We start from the raw sequence: 17,293 nt of genomic DNA on the forward strand, positions 1-17,293 counted from the left end.
TGACTCCCCCACACTCACATAGCAGTCACGAGTCTGCACCTTTGGAACTTCTGACCAACTGGCTTCAAGTTGAGTTTCCCATTACCCCATCTTTGGGTTCAATTAATTTGCTGGAGTGACTCACAGAACGCAGGGAAACCCTTAACTGATGTTTACTTTTTTTTTTTTTAATTTTATAAAAACATTTAAATTTTTTAAAATGGCAATAATTGTGCCTCGGATAAACCTCATTGGCTATGATACTGCCACTACACAAAGCTATTGTTTTGTTTTGTTTTGTTTTTTGAGACAGTTTCACTCTTGTTGCCCAGGCTGGAGTACAATGGCCTGATCTCGGCTCACCGCAACCTCCACCTCCCAGGTTCAAGTGATTCTCCTGCCTCAACCTCTTGAGTACCTGGGACTACAGTCATGCACCAACATGCCTGGCTAATTTTGTATTTTTTTTTAGTAGGGACAGGGTTTCTCCATGTTGGTCAGTCAAGAAGAAAGGAAAGAAAAGGCTAGGTGCAGTGGCTCTTGCCTCTAATCCTAGCACTTTGGGAGGCCAAGGCCGGTGGATCTTTATGAGCTCAGGAGTTCAAGATCAGCCTGGGTAACCCAGTGAAACCTCATCTATACAAAAAATACAAAAATTAGCTGGGCAGGGCAGCATGCATTATGGTCCCAGCTACTCGGGAGGCTGAGGTGGGAGGATTGCTTGAACCCGAGAGGCAGGGAGACAGAGGTTGCAAGGAGTGAAGACCATGTCATGCCACTGCACTCCAGCCTGGGAGACAGAGCAAGACCCTGTCTTAAAAAAAAAAAAAGGCCGGATGCAGTGGCTCACACCTGTAATCCCAGCACTTTGGGAGGCAAAGGCAGGTAGATCATGAGGTCAGGAGATGGAGACCATCCTGGCTAACACGGTGAAACCCTGTCTCTACTAAAAACACAAAAATTTAGCTGGGTGTGGTGCCACATGCCTGTAATCCCAGCTACTTGGGAGGCTGAGGCAGGAGAATCATTTGAACCAGGGAGTCAGAGGTTGCAGTGAGCCGAGATCGCACCACTGCACTCTAGCCTGGCGACAAAGTGAGACTTCATCTCAAAATAAATAAATAAATAAATAAATAAATAAATAAATAAATAAATAAAAAGGAAAGAGAGAAAGAAAAAAGAGGTAGCTGACTTGTCCTTTCCTATCTGTTACAATCCATAAAAATTCCTTTGAGGAGGATGCCTTCTTTGTACCAGGGTGAGAAAATAACCCCTATCTCCAGAGACTGGGAACTGATGCTCCAACAGGCCTGTATAAATAAACAGACTAAAGTAACCCTTATCTTCCACTGGCTTTACACTTCTCCATAAATCTCCTAGTGACTGCCCTGGAATTTACTGCTCCAGCCCAGATCGCTTTGCCTTGTCATTTTTTCACAAATCTATCATTCTTCATCTGAAAAGTAAAAAATCTTCCTACTTTTTTCATTTCTTTGAGTCTTCACTGTCTTGTGAGGGTCTCCATGTACATGTAAAAATTAATAAAATGTGTACGCTCTTCCCTTGTTAATGTCTGTGTCAATTTGATTTCTGGACCCAGCCGAAAGTCCTACTTAAGAACTAAGATGAGTAGGGGTAACTGTTAGGCTCTCCTACAGTAGTTCAGAAAACAACAAGTACAGTGGCGGTGCCGATAGTCCTAACTACTGGGGATGCTGAGGTGAAGGATCACTTGAGCCCTGGAGTTTGAGGTTGTAGGGAGCTATGATTGCATCACTTACTCCAGCCTGGGCAGCACAGCCAGACCCTGACTCTTAGAAAAAAATTTTTTTTTGCCTCAAAAGGTGTAATTTTGCATGAATAAGATATCACACTAAATAGAGATTTGTTCAAAGTAAAAACTGTCAAACTTTTGTGCAGATTTGGCCTGAGGGATGGTTGGATCCAAGCAAATCTCAGTGGGTTGTGACAGCATATACAGCTTGATAGCTTCCTTGATTCTCACATAGCGCCCATCCACAGACAGCTTCTTTTTTTTTTTTTTTGAGATTGAGTTTCACTCTTGTCACCCAGATTGGAGTGTAGTGGCTCAATCTCGGCTCACTGCAACCTCAGCCTCCTAATTTCAAGCAATTCTCCTGCCTCAGACTCCTGAGTAGCAGCCACCCAAGTAGCTGGGATTATAGGTGCCCGCCACCACACCCAGCTAATTTTTGTATTTTTAGTACAGACAGGGTTGTGCCATGTTGGCCAAGATGGTCTCGAACTCCTAACTTCAGGTGATCCACCCTCCTTGGCCTCCAAAAGTGCTGGGATTACAGGCGTGAGCCACCGCGCCCGGCCGCAGAGATTATTTTTAATGGAAGTATACCCCACAGGGTGGAAGCCAGCTGGAGCGAGCAGCTCATGAACATTGGTTACAGCATTTTCTGGGGTTTAAATACCCTCTAGAGGTTTCCCATTGGTTCACTCTATGCAAATGAAGTAGGGGATCGTGACCAGTCTGATCAGTTGTGGGAGGGGACCAATCAGAGGTACTCTCATTTTCCAGCTGCCACTCAGCAACTGCCACGCAGAAAAAGGACAGGTTGAAAAGGGAGTAGTCGCTGATACCAGTCAGCATGAATCGGCTTTAGGTTCCCAGCTTCCACATCCTGTTCTCCTGCCTCATTTCTACCCTGAGAGACATGATCCCCATACATCTTTATGGGAGGCAGAGAGACTGGTGGTCTTTCTTCTATAACTGCTTCATGCTGACTTGGGGTGCACTCCCTACCTATTGGGGATCATAGAACTCTTGCCCTGCTCTGTCCAGTAGAGACAGAGTAGTTTTTGTTTTGTTTAGAGATGGAGTCTCACTCTGTCGCCCAGGCTGCAGTGCAGTGGTGCAATTTCCATTCACTGCAACCTCTGCCTCCCAGGTTAAAACAATTCTTCTGCCTCAGCCTCCGGAGTAGCTGCGACTACAAGCACATGCCACCACACCCGGCTAATGTCTGTATTTTTAGTACAGACAGGGTTTCACCATGTTGGCCAGAATGGTCTTGATCTCCTGACCTCGTAATCCACCTGCCTCGGCCTCCCAAAGAGCTGGGATTACAGGCATGAACCACTGAACCCCGCCAACAGAGTACTTTCTTGATGGCCAAAGGTGCTGTCTTCATTTGGAACTGGCTGGAAACCCTGTCACATGATCATCTGAAGCTTGATGGTCTCTAGGAAAGAGGAAATGAATTTGGCTAAAAGATTTAATGGAAATTTCAGGGGGTGAATATGTATGCTGTCAGGAATGTTTGTTATAGGAATGGATTAAAGCATTCTGTTTAATTACTACAAAGGAAGTGATTCTAACCATTTGAAAGATAGAAAATAATCTGCAAAAGTAAAATAAAATAAAAACGTGGCTACTATTCTGCAGCCTATAGTGACTCTTCATCAAAAACACCAAGGAATTAATTCAAGAAAGATGTTCAGGAAAAGAAAAGTAAAAGAAAGCAAAAACACCAAGGAAAGCTGGTAGGCCTTTCCTTCTCTTTTGGCTGCCTTCTAAAAGGTGCTTCAGAGCTTCCACAGGTCCACAGCTGTAGTGGCTAATGGGAACTTCCCGTTCCAGGTCTGGGGCTTTAGGTATCACACTCGATCATTGAAAGATGTATCCAATGATCTAATCCCGGGACTTTGACCACAGAAGGTGTGGCCAGTACCACTGAAAATGGTACCTTCCATTTGGGTTGCAATTGTTGAGCAGACAATCCCTCTTCGCGTGTTTTAACATGTACCTTATCTCCTGGCCTGATTTTGGGTTGCTGGTTAGTTCCCAGTATGGGAAGCCATTGAGTTGCAAACTTTTGTAAAGCCTGCTGAAAGTGACAGGTTAGCCAGGTATTTTACTAAACTGGCTGTTTCTCGATCAGTAATTAGATCATTAGTTAAGAATGGCCTTCCATATATCATATGGTATGGGCTTATATTAATTTCTGCTCTAAGGGTATAACAGATCCTCAAGAGGGCTACAGGCAGTAAGCTGACCCAAGTTTCTAATGTTTCCTCACATAGCTTAGCTAACACTCATTTTAGAGTTTGGTTAGCCCTTTCTACTTTCCTGGAGGATTGAGGACTTCATGAGGAATGTAAATAGTATTTGATTCTGTGATGGTTAATATTGAGTGTCGAGGTGACTGAAGGATGCAAAGTATTGTTCCTGGATGTGTCTGTGAGGGTGTTACCAAAGGAGATTAACATTCTAGTCACTGGACTGGAAAAGGCAGACCCACCCTCAATCTGGGTGGGCACCATCGCGGCCAGAATAAAAGCAGGCAGAAGAATGTGGAGGGATTAGACTGGCTTAGTCTCCCAGTTTACATCTTTCTACCATGCTGGATGCTTCCTGTCCTTGAACACTGGACTCCAACCAAGTTCTTCAGCTTTGGGACTCGGACTGGCTTCCTTGCTCCTCAGCTTGTAGACAGACTATTGTGGGACCTCACCTTGTGATCGTGTGAGTCAATACTCCTTAATAAACTCCCCTATATATACACATCTACCCTATTAGTTCTGTCCCTCTAGAGAACTCTAATACAAATTTTCAGAGCCTTAGCAACCCGTTGAGTTATTTGGGAGATAAAGGGCTGGCCATTATCACTTTGAAGATTCTGAGGTAACCCAAACAGAGGGATTATTTCTTTTAAGAGAACCGTTATAACCTCATTAGCCTTCTCTGTTCTGGTAGGGTAAGAAACTTGTATTCTGGCCAGGCACGATGGCTCACACCTGTAATCCCAGCACTTTGGAAGGCTGAGACAGGCAGATCACATGAGGTCAGGAGATTGAGACCATCCTGGCCAACATGGTGAAACCCTGTCTTTACTTAAAAAAAAAAAAAAAATACAAAAATTAGCTGGGTGTTGTGGTGCATGCCTCTAATCCCAGCTACTTGGGAAGCTGATGCAGGAGAACGGCTTGAACCCAGGAGGCGGAGATAGCAGTGAGCCAAGTTTGCACCACTGCACTCCAGCCTGGTGACAGAGCAAGACTCCGTGGCAAAAAAAAACAACCTTGTATCCTCTACAAGCTTCATATGGGTGAAGTCTAATTGCCAGTCTTCCCCTGGGTAAGTTTCTCTCCTCTGGACTAGTTCAATTAGAGGAGGCATTTTGTTTCCTGGGTTAAGTGCACCCAGTGAGCAGACTTGACAGACCTTCTAAGTTAGGCCCAATGTTAAGCATGGCCAGGGAGGCATCTGTCCCCGCAAGGAAGGAGTCATGCAGGGTTTTTACAGTTCTCCACTGGGCTGTTTGAAGCTTTTCATCCCATATACCACCAGGATCCTTTTGTCCCCCACTCCTTTAGTAACTGTACCTCCTGCAGTGTGTATTCAGGTTCTACTGGGGAACTGTAGAAAGGAAGCAGTACTAGGATCTGTTGGGATTGCACCCTGAGGGCGCAGCTTTGAGTTCTCTATCAGCCTTTCTGTTTCTTTGTGCTATAGGGGTTAAGTTCCCTTAATGCTCCCTACAGTGGATTATAGCCATGGCCTTTGGCAGGTGTATTGTTTCTAATAACTGAAGAATGTCACGCCCATGCTTTATAGGGGAGTGTTTGCTAGTTAGTAGTAGTCCCTTCTCGTTCCAGATTGTAGCATGAGCATGAACCACGAGGAATGCATGTTTTGAATCTGTATAGATGTTAAGCTTTTTCATTTATCCCAACATTAATGCTCCAGTAAGAGCAATGATTTCAGCCTTTTGTACTGATTGTGCCAGGGGGCAGTGGCTGGGCCTCAATGATGGTGTTGCAATCACTATTGCATATCTAGCTCTGCACTCCCAATCTGACACAAAACTACTGCCATCTATGAACCAGTCATCCTCAGAATCTGGAATTTTTTTTTAGACAGAGTCTTGCTCTGTCACCAGGCTGGAGTGCAGTTGCACGATCTCAGCTCACTGCAACCTCCAACTCCCTGGTTCAAGTGATTCTCCTGCCTCAGCTTCCTGAGTAGCTGGGGAATACAGGCATGCGCCACCACACCCAGGTAATTTTTGTATTTTTAGTAGAGACAGAGTTTCACCATGTTGGCCAGGAAGGTCTCCATCTCCTGACCTGGTGATCCACCTGCCTCTACCTCCCAAAGTGCTGGGATTACAGGTGTGAGCCACCGTGCCTGGCCCTCAGGCTGATCTTTTTAATCGGGTCAGCTAACATATGTGTATATGATGACCTGCTCACAGGAATGACCAGTTATTGGGCCTGTGAGCAGCAATGAAGCTGGATTCAAGGTGTTACAGGTTTTAGAGGTTATAACTGGATTATCTAAGAGAATGACCTGGTATTTGGTTAACCTTTCTCCTGTCATCCAGATATGTCCCTTTATGTCTTTTGTTTTCTTTTGAGACAGAATCTTGCTCTGTTACCCAGGCTGGAGTGCAGTGGTGCAATCTCAGCTCACTGCAACCTCTGTCTCCTGGGTTTAAGAGATTCTCTTGCCTCAAGCCTCCCGAGTAGCTTGGATTATAGGCACCCACTACCATGCCCAGCTAACTTTTGTACTTTTAGTAGAGATGGGGTTTTACCATGTTGTCCAGGCTGGTCTTGAACTCCTGACATCAGGTGATCCACCCGCCTCCACCTCCCAAAGTGCTGGGATTACAGGTATGAGCCACTGCACCCAGTTGTGTCCCTTTATCTCTAAAACTGACTTTACCACCAGATATGGGTGGCTCACTCTTATAATCCCAGCACTTTTGGAAGGCTGAGGTAGTGGATCACCCGAGATCGAGACTTCAAGACCAGCCTGACCAATATGGAGAAACCCTACAAAATTAGCCAGGTGTGGTGGCGTATGCCTGTAATCCCTGTGGGAGGCTGAGGCAGGAGAATCGCTTGAACCCAGGAGGCGGAGACTTCGGTGAGCCAGTATCGCACCATTCCACTCCAGCCTGGGCAACAAGAGCAAAACTCCACCTCAAAAAAAAAAAAAAGATGACTTCACCTGATGGGGGATTAGAACTTCCAGCGGTTGGCTCAGGGCGATTTTAGTGGCTTCCTCCACTAACGTAGCAGTGGCTACTATTGCCTGCAGGTAACTTTGCCACCCTGAGGCCACTTCATCCAATTTCTTTGAAAAGTAGGCCGTTGGTCTGGGTTCTGATCCTAATTTCTGGACTAGCACTCCCACAGCTATGCCCGTCTTCTCCGCTACATATAAGGAGAAGGACTTAGTTAGGTCTGGGATGCCAAGAGTAGGAGCCTGGGTAGGGTCTGTTTTAGCTTGGTGGAGGCTTCTCTGATTTCTGGGGCCCATTCTATTAGCTCATTTTCAGGTGTACCACCACGCCCAGCTAAGTTTTGAATTTTTAGTAGAGACGAGGTTTTACCATATTGGCCAGGCTGGTCTCGAACTCCTCACCTCAGGTGATCCACTTGCCTCGGCCTCCCAAAGGGCTAGGATTACAGGTGTGAGCCACAATGCCTGGCTGGGTATTATTTTCGACTGGGAAAATAGCTGAGGTCTTGAAGCTGTATTTTGACTGGCACTCCTGTTTTAGCCTTCCCCGGTTTCCCAGTGTACCATGCTAGCAGGTTAGCCTGTTTATTAATATGGTCCCGGACGTTGTGTTTTTGACTTAGCAATTTCACAAGGTGATGCTTAAATTGTAGTAGTGTCCCTGTTTTAATCATAATATCTCTTCTCAACAAGAGGACTGGGCAGCTTGGTACTACTAGAAATTCCGGTTGGAAGATTTGATTCTCAAATTGACAAATCAAAGGAGGAGTAAGGAATCTTGTTTGTAGCTTTCCTTCCATTCTCATAATGCTCGTGGACTAGAAGGAAAGTTTTCCTGCACAAGAATTAAGGACAGACTAATTTGCCCCTGTATCGAAAAGAAACTGAATCTGGGTGCCCATGACGTCCAGAGTTACCCAGGGTTCCTCAGCAGTAATTACAATGTTCCTGGACAGGAGCATTGAGGAAGACCCCAGGGCCCTTCAGTCTTTATCTAATTCCTCCGTTTGTACTGCTAGAGTTTTGACTGACTGAGTCCCTTGGTGGGAGCAGGGGCAGTCAATCCTCCAGTACTAGGGGTCATAACTAGTGCCCTCACATTGTCAGCAAGGGTCTGTTTTTTGAGACTCTGTCTCGAAAAAAAAAAAAAATGCTAACTATTGAATACCTGGAAACTTTTAACCATTCATTGTAAGATGCCAAACATGGATTATCTTATTTGCATTCAAAGTTCACCAGAACAGCCACTAAAGTTCTAGAATGTCCTAGTAAAATTCTGCCACAGCATCTAATGTTTAATTCTATTTGCTCCACAACATTGAGCTCATATTCAAATAATAAGAACAAAGAGGGCCAGGCGCGGTGGCTCATGCCTGTAATTCAAGAACTTTGGAGGCCAAGGCAGGTGGATCACCTGAGATTGGGAGTTCAAGACCAGCCTGACCAACATGGTGAAACCCCGTCTTTAAAAGAAAAAAAAAAAAAAAAAGAACAAAGAAGACATAAATACACAGGCCCTGAAAATCTCTTGGAACTATGAGCCCAGGTCATCTGCAAGAACCCTGAGTAGTAAAAACACAAATCACATCAAGAGGCTTATACCAAGGACAATAGAGATAATAAAGGCTTAAGTGAGGCCAGGCACGGTGGCTCACACCTGTAATCCCAGCACTTTGGAAGGCTGAGGTGGGCAGATCACCTGAGGCCAGGAGTTCAAGACCAGCCTGGCCAACATAGTGAGATGCTGTCTTTACTAAAAATGCAACAATTAGCTGGGAGTGATCACCCACACCTGTAGTCCCAGCTACTCAGGAGACTGAGGTAGGAGAATTGCTTGAACCTGGGAGGTGGAGGTTGCAGTGAGCTGAGATTGTGCCAGCGCACTCCAGCCTGGGCAACAGAGTGAGACGCCATCTCAAAAAAAAAAAAAAGGCTTACGTGGGTGAAGCACAGTGGCTCACACTTATAATCAATAGCATTTTGAGAGGCTAAGGTGGGTGGATCACCTAAGCCCAGGAGTTCAAGACCAACCTGGGCAACATGGTGAAACCACACCTCTACAAAAAAATACAAGAAGGTGTGCTGGCACATGCCTGTAGTCCCGGCTACCCTGGAGGGTGAGGTGGGAGGATGAGGCTGCAGTGAGCCATAATTTTACTACTGCACTCCAACCTGGCAACAGAGTGAGACCTCATCTCAAAAAAAAAAAATTGCTGAGGTGATTATACAAAGTTGAGAGAGGGTTGGAAGCAGGGCTTATTCAGCTGAGCAGTCCCTGTGACTTGTATAGGAGAAATAAAAACATCTCAGGACCCGCAAACTTGTTATGCCAAAGGGAAAGTTACGCCCAGAGACTGAGTCATGCAGCACTGCTATCTTGTTCCCAAATAGATATTACTTTACACCCTGGTGTCAAAGCATCACACATTACCCAGACCCTCACAGAAAGGCAGCACACTTTGTATATCTCCAGATGATGGTCCTCACAAATATTTCCTAAGTAAACTCTTTGCTGGCCTCAAAACCTTTCAAGATGTACATCTTCCCATAAAGCAAGAACATGTCCATTGTAACTTTAGGTCTGCCATCTAAGTCTAGCTCCTAAAACTAAAGTTTATTAGAGTCACAATGATAATGTCAATTACAAGCTTATCTTCCCAGGTGCAGAACAAATCGCTCCTCCACCTACCCTGAGACGTCTGCATAACTGATTCTTCCTCTACTCCATTTTTCTCTGAATATTCACCTTATCTTACATAAAATGTAGATTTACTTAGCTCTAATTAATTAATAGCCCCACAAAAGTATAACCTCACTGCCCTACCCCGCTCCTTCCCACATGTCTTCTCCCGTTTAAACGAATGTGTAAATACTGTATTAGTCCATTTTCACATTTCTATAAAGAACTGCCCGAGACTGGGTAATTTATAAAGACAAGAGGTTTTAATTGACTCAGTTCCACATGACTGGGGACTGCCTAAGGAAACTTATAATCATGGCAGAAGAAGACGGAGAAGCAAGGAATCTTCTTCACTAGGTGGCAGGAAGGAGAGGTGCTGAGCAAAGCGGGAAGAGTCCCTTATAAAACCATCAGCTCTCAGGGGAACTCACTATCACCAGAACAGCCTGAGGGAAACCACCCCCGTAACCTCCACCTGGTCTCTCCCTTAATGCATGGGGATTATAGGAATTATCATTCAAGATGAGATTTGAGTGGGGAGACAGAGCCTCCTATTAAACTTCTTTTTTTTTTGAGACAGAGTCTTGCTCTGTCACCCAGGCTAGTGTGCAGTGGCACAATCTCGGCTCACTGTAACCTCCACCTCCCGGGTTCAAGTGATTCTCCTGCCTCAGCCTCCAGAATAGCTGGGATTACAGGCATGTATCACCATGCCCAGCTAATTTCTGTATTAAAAATAGTAGAGAAGGGGTTTTGCCATGTTGGCCAGGCTGGTCTCGAACTCCTACCTCAGGTGATCCTCCTGCCTCTGCCTCCCAACTGCTGAGATTACTGGCATGAGCCACCATGCCCGGCTTTAGAAACCAGTTTAGAGAGCACAGGCCACAGACATTTCTGTGACTCATAGTTTTCCTGGGTGAGCCCTCAGGCTCTGGCCCAACAAGGCTCAATTGATTGACACTCTGGCCTCGGTCTCTCATTTGAGGCTAAGAGACTGGAGGGTACATGCCAAGGGATCACAGGCATATCCTGTTGTCCATCATACAAGCCCAGGCTGAGAAGAAGAGGGTTCAGTCCTGAATCAAACTGAGGCACCACACTTTTAGAAAATGGACCAGAACACTGTTAGTATAAACCTTTATCGGAGAATGCTGGGTCTGCTACGGCTTCAGATGAACACTCTAACTTGTGAAAGGATGCAACCTTAGCAGGAAGGGTCTGTTAAAGGTTAGCTTGTTACTGGAGGAGTTGGTCAAAGATGGCTCCTTGGAAAAGAGGGAAATTGTTTTTGTGGATTGGTAGCCATTGTTTGATCAAGAGGTATGGGGGACAGTAGGTAGGGGGTAAGGTCATGTGCAAGAAGGGATGAGGAGGACCAGCTGGGGCTGCTGGCTGAGGGACAAGGACATGAGAGGACCAGTGTGGAATTTTTTTTTTTTGAGACAGGGTCTCGCTCTATTGCCCAGGCTGGAGTGCAGTGGCACAATCATAGCACACTACAGCCTCAACCTCCCAGGCTCAAGCAATCCTCCTGCCTCATCCACCCAAGTAGCTCCTTATGAGAATCTAATGCCTGTTGATCTGCAGTGGAACAATTTCATACCCAAACTATCCTCCACCTCACCCCACCCCCTACCCCAATCCATGGAAAAACTGGTGTCTTCCACAAAACTGGTCCTTGGTGCCAAAAAGGTTGAGGACTATTGTCCTACCTCATTCTGGACTTCAAATTAATATGGAAATTTTGCCCAGGATTTTGTCAGCACGTTGTCAGCAACCGTCCCTATTTTTGAAACTGACCCTGTTTTTGTTAGTAACTGCCTATTTCTGCTTCTGTGCCTCAGCTTACTGCTTACTAACTGGAAAACCTTAAGAGAAACTGCCTCCTTGTCTAAAAAAGTCCTGAGTTACTTCCCCTGCCCCTTCACCTATAAAAACTATGTACTTTTCTTAGCCGGGATCCAGACTTTTGGGTGTGAACCCTTCTGGGCCCGCCGGCGTAATAAAGTGAGTTTCTTCCATCCCCTGAGTGCCGCTTGGGTTTCTTGTCAGGTGAGATTTTCCAGAACAATATAAGCTATCTCTTTCATATCCAGAGCTTTGATCAACTTTTAAAATAAACTTACTTCTCTCTCAGTAGTAGCCTAGGGAGGGCTGTAGTGGGTGGGTATAGTGGGTGGAGCCCATCTGAAGCTTTGTCAGTTTCTCAGACTCCCCTGCTGCTGCATCTGCAGGGTGGTAGAGAGCTCTTCCTTGCTCATCTTTCAGTATCTAGTTTTCTTCTGTTTTGTTCTTTGAACATTCCCTTGGGCAGGGGTATAGCCTGGAGTTTGTTATATTAGTTTTCTAATGCTGTCCAAACAAATTACCACAAATGTAGCTGCTTAAACAACCCCTTCCTATCTTCTCACAGTTCTGTGGGTCAGAATAAAACTGACCCAATTGTCTTATAGATAATTATTTTGGAAAAACATAGAAATTGACACTTCTGGTCTTAAAACTTGAAACTTACATTTGTTTTATCTGAGTTCCTTCCTCAGGAAACTGACCCACTAGGCCACTCAAAGAAAGTATCGGGCCAGGCGTGGTGGCTCATGCCTGTAATCCCAACACTTTGGGAGGCCAAGGTGGACAGATCACTTGAGGTTAGGAGTTCCAGACTAGCCTGGACAACATGGTGAAACCCTGGTCTCTACTAAAAATACAAAAATTAGCCAGGTGTGGTGGCATATGCCTGTAATCTCAGCTACTCCAGAGGTTGAGGCATGGGAATTGCTTGAACCTGCAAGGCGGAGGTTGCAAAAAAAAAAACGTATAGAACCAACTCACCAGATCATGGCATGCAAACAAGGAGATGCCAGACCTCTCATTCATCATGATTGCTTCTTACCATTCCCTAGTTCCTGTTTTTCTACACATTGTTACATTTTTTCCCTGCCATATAAACCTCTAATTTTATTTGGTCAGGGAGAGAGAGATTTTAGACTGATCTCCCATCTCCTCTGCTGCAGCACCAATTAGAGCCTTCTTCCTTGGCAACAATCATTGTGTCAGTGATTGGTTTTCTGTGTGGAGAGCAGCAGGACCTAGATCGAACTCCTGGTGTTTCAGTAACAAGAAGGCTAGGTACAATGGAGCTCAAGCAGGTTCTCTGCATAGGATCTCACAAGGCTGAAATCAAGGTGTTCACTGAGTTGCCTTGCTTTCTGAAGGATCTGGGGGAAGAGTTCATCTCCAAGCTCATTCAGATTGTGGGCAGAATTTATTTTCTTCTCAAGCTTTCTGTGTGGCCCCTTCCATATCCAAGCTAGCAACAGTGGGTGGAGCCCACCTCAAGCTTTGAATTACTCAGACATCCCCCTCTGCTGCATCTCTCTGACCTCATCTCCTCCCTTTCTCTTCTGCTTTAAAGGCTCCTGTGATTACACAGGGCCCACCCAGATAATCCAGGATAATCACCTTAATTTAAAGTCAGATGATTGGCAACCTTAGTTATATCTGCACAGTCCCCTTTGGATGCAGGTAACATAGGTATGGAGTAACACCAGGAAGTAAAGGTCACAGGAGCAAAAATTCTACCTACTACATCCATGATAGAATTCAGGAATACCATAAGCTTGGATGGCAAAACAAATACCTCTTTATATTTTTACAAACATTTACTGAAATGCGCCATTTCTTCCAATTATCAATGTTGGCAACAAACCCACAGTAATAATGACAGTACCAATATTAATCTTGTCACCATAAAAATCACAGGCATCACCCAGGTGCGGTGGGTCACGCCTATAATCCCAGCATTTTGGGAGGCCAAGGCGGGCGGATCACCTGATGTCCGGAGTTTGAGACCAGCCTGACCAACATGGAGAAACCCCGTCTCTACTAAAAATACAAAATTAGCCAGGCATGGTGGTGCATGCCTGTAATCCCAGCTACAAGAGAGGCTGAGGCAGGAGAATCACTTGAACCCAGGAAGCAGAGGTTGCAGTGAGCTGAGATCGTGCCACTGTACTCCAGCCTGGCCACAGAGCGAGACTCTGTCCCCCCCAAAAAAATTCACAGGCATCCTCATTTATATCAGAGTTAATGCAGATAATGCTGAAATATCATTTATGTTCATCACTTTCAAAATCACAGCTATTGGGCCGGGCACGGTGGCTCACGCCTGTAATCCCAGCACTTTGGAAGGCCGAGGTGGGCAGATCACGAGGTCAGGAGATCGAGACCATCCTGGCCAACATGGTGAAACCCCGTCTCTAAAACAAAACAAAACAAAACAAAACAAAATCACAGCTATTATTTGATCAGCTACTAGATCTTAGTAATTGTGTTAATGAAGATGCATATTACCATGTCACATATTTGGTTTTTTAAAATATTTGATAACGTTCATTTTGAATTAATCTCCTTTGTAATCTCACGTATTTTATTTTATGCATTCAAAAGATTATTCTGGCTAGGCACAGTGACTCACACCTGTAATCCCAGCACTTTGGGAGGCCAAGGCGGGATATCACTTGAGGGCAGGAGTTTGTGACCAACCTGGCCAACATGGAGAAACCCCGTCTCTACTAAAAATACAAAAAATAGCCGGGCATAGTAGCCCACGCCTGTAATCCCAGCTACTTGGGAGGCTGAGGCACAAGAATCATTTGACCGGGAGGTGGAGGTTGCAGTGAGCCGAGATCATGCCACTGCACTCCAGCCTGGGTGACACAGTGAGACTCCGTCTCAAAAAAACAAAACAAAACAAAACAAAAGGAGTATTCTAAGGTGTCCATGGGCTCCACCAAACTACCAAAGAGGTTTGTAGCCAAAAAAACAGAGATGAGTTCCTGCCCTCAGGAGTTATCTTTTTCTTTTTTTTGCATGGTTGAAATTAAGTTACTCCCATTTCTACATTCCAATCCAAGTGAATGTAAGAAGAGTTTCAGGGTAAGCCATTCCCTTAGGCAGAAATTGCATGTAACATTTCTGCTTATATGTCATAGTGAGAAGTGAAACTTCACGACATCTAGTTGCAAGAGAGACTTGGGAGGATGTAATCTCTACTTACATTCTAACTGACTATATACCAAGTGACTTTGTACCCAGCTAACTATTATTAACAAGAAGGTGAAACAAACAAACAAAAAAGAAAGGGAGGCCCAGTGCAGTGGCTCACGCTTGTAATCCCCTTTGGGAGACTGAGGTGAGCAGATCACCTGAGGTCAGGAATTCGAGACCAGCATGGACAACATGGTGAAACCCCATCTTTACTAAATATACAAAAATTAGCCAGGTGTAGTGGTGCAGTCCTGTAGTCCCAGCTACTTGGGAGGCTGAGGCAGGAGAATTGCTTGAAGCCAGGAGGCGGAGGTTGCAGTGAGCCAAGATCATGCCACTGCATTCCAGCCTGGATGACAGAGATTTTGTCGTTAAAAAAAAAAAAGAAGAGGAAGCAGATTATAAGGAGCAATCATGAAAAGAACTAATGACCTTATTTACAACTTAAATGAATAATGGGTATTTTTTTGCAAACCAACATAATTTTTACTATAGATGTTAGTGATATCATTAAAACATCATTTTATAAAACATGTTTTATAAGTTAAAGAGTTAGTTAATCAGGAGTCTGAGACAAAAGAATCGCTTGAACCTGGGAGGCAGAGTTTGCAGTGAGCCAATTTCATGCCACTGCACTCTAGCCTGGGCAACAAAGAGAGAAACTCTGTTTCAAAAAAAAAAAAAAAGAGTTAATAAGCCTTAAGGCTAAGAATTATGCTCATGAAAGATTGAGATAGCATCTAAGAGAGCCTTTGTTTTTGAATACTGGAAAACACAGGGAGAGGATTTGTAATTTATGAAAGGAAGCATAGTATGGAGCAATCTAATCTATGAGGGGAATCTTTCCCAAGCCTGACCAGTTGACAAGGCTTTTTGGCACAGTAGGTTGTAAATCTCTTAAAGAAAAGACAGTGTAAAGCTTGGCTCTTAAGTAAACTTTTAGGTCCGTAAGATTGCATTCTCCCTTTGTAAGTTCCTTGCTGGTGACATTCAAGACTACTCTATTAATGAATACCACTTGTACTTTAAGACTGCGCAAAGATCAAACGCTTTTGGAAAAATCAGACAACCTTTACTTACCTAACAGAGACAGGATAAAATCAGCACAAGTACAGACAAGGATACGTGGCAGAGAGATCAGTCACTTTATCCCAAGTAGAGTGAGTTGTAGCTTCCTGGGCATTAAGTCCCGTTGGACACATAGCCTTCCTCAGGCTGTATATGAGTAGGGTCTCTATCAGACTTTCTGGCAACCAGATTCCCTCTCTTTGTTTCTTTTGTTTCGCTTGCTGACCTGTGTGGCTAGGTGCTAGAAAACCCCTTATCTGAGCCAAGTGTGCCCTGCTTTGTTCAGGAACTGCTCCAGGTGAAGTATATGTATTAATTCATGTAACTATCTCAAAAATCCAATGAGGTAAGTATTACAGTTATCTCCATTTTACAGATGAGAAAATGAAGCAAAAAAATGAAGTGATTTTCCCACAAAGTTGTATCACTAGGGAACTGCAGAACCAAGATTCAAACCTTGAGGCATACTTAGGGCACTGAACAGGTTTGAGCCAAAGGGCCACCAGATGGCCAGAGTCGGGCCACCAGATGGCCAGAGTCGGGTCCCAAACCAACCATAGAGGGAGACACACTGGAGGCACTGGGGTATAAGGGACCATTGCTAGAGGAGCAAGCCCTTACTAAGGCAGCAGAGCGTGGACTAGATGTAGGAATATATACTGTATAGGATTATATATAGGCTCTTACGTAGGGAGGAGGTGGTATATACCATAAAAGAATATATATAAACTATATATATTCCTATACGGTATATGGTTAGTCTTTCAAATAAAATCATTATGCAACTTGGAAGAAAGATGACTTATGCTCAAAGAGATGATGTAAAGAGCTTCCAGCTTGAGATAAGTGATTTTTTAAAAAGAAATGGCATGTCTGTATTCTGTACACATACCAGGAGATACTAAAGATCATTTTTAAAAAGGAGGACTGGCTGGGCACAGTCGCTCATGCCTGTAACTCCAGAAGTTTGGGAGACCAAGGTGGACGGATTGCTTGAGTGCAGGAGTTCAAAAAAATAGAAAAATTAGCTGGGTGTAGTGGTGCATGCTGGGGGCCTGAGGTGTGAGAATCGCCTAGGCCCAGGAGGTCAAGGCCACAGTGAGCCGAGATCACGCCACTGTAAATAAAAAAACGTGAAAAGGACTGTTTGAAACTTCTATTATTTTTAAGTACAGAACTTCAAGCTTCACAGATATTACAGAACAAGAAACATTAAAATTCTCAATTAGATAAAAAGAGTGAAATTTATCAGGAAGTTCAAGTTCTATGTGATAACCTTGGTGTACCCAAGTCAACAACTTCCAACATTCCAGTTATGCTAAACCAACTGGAATCAAAGATGAGAGACAGGAGGGGTGCAGTGGCTCATGCCTATAATCCCAGCACCTTGTGAGGTGGGGACAGGAGGATCTCTTAAGCCCAGGAGTTTGAGACCAATTTGGGCAACACAGCAAGATCCCATCTTATTTCAAATTTTAAAAATTAAAAAAGCTTTTTTTTTTTTAAGGTGGAAG

At 44.5% G+C, this 17,293-nt stretch overlaps 2 pseudogenes; one reads left to right on the forward strand and one right to left on the reverse strand.

The window, feature by feature from the left end:
- LOC105721337 (protein FAM98B-like) overlaps nt 1-17,293 on the forward strand; it is a 36,894-nt pseudogene that overhangs the window by 18,882 nt on the left and 719 nt on the right.
- LOC135275592 (U4 spliceosomal RNA) lies at nt 183-260 on the reverse strand (annotated as a pseudogene).

This window comes from Aotus nancymaae, unplaced genomic scaffold (genome assembly GCF_030222135.1).
Source record: "Aotus nancymaae isolate 86718 unplaced genomic scaffold, 86718_ANA_hifiasm-v0.15.2.pri h1tg000016l, whole genome shotgun sequence".
NCBI lineage: Eukaryota > Metazoa > Chordata > Mammalia > Primates > Aotidae > Aotus > Aotus nancymaae.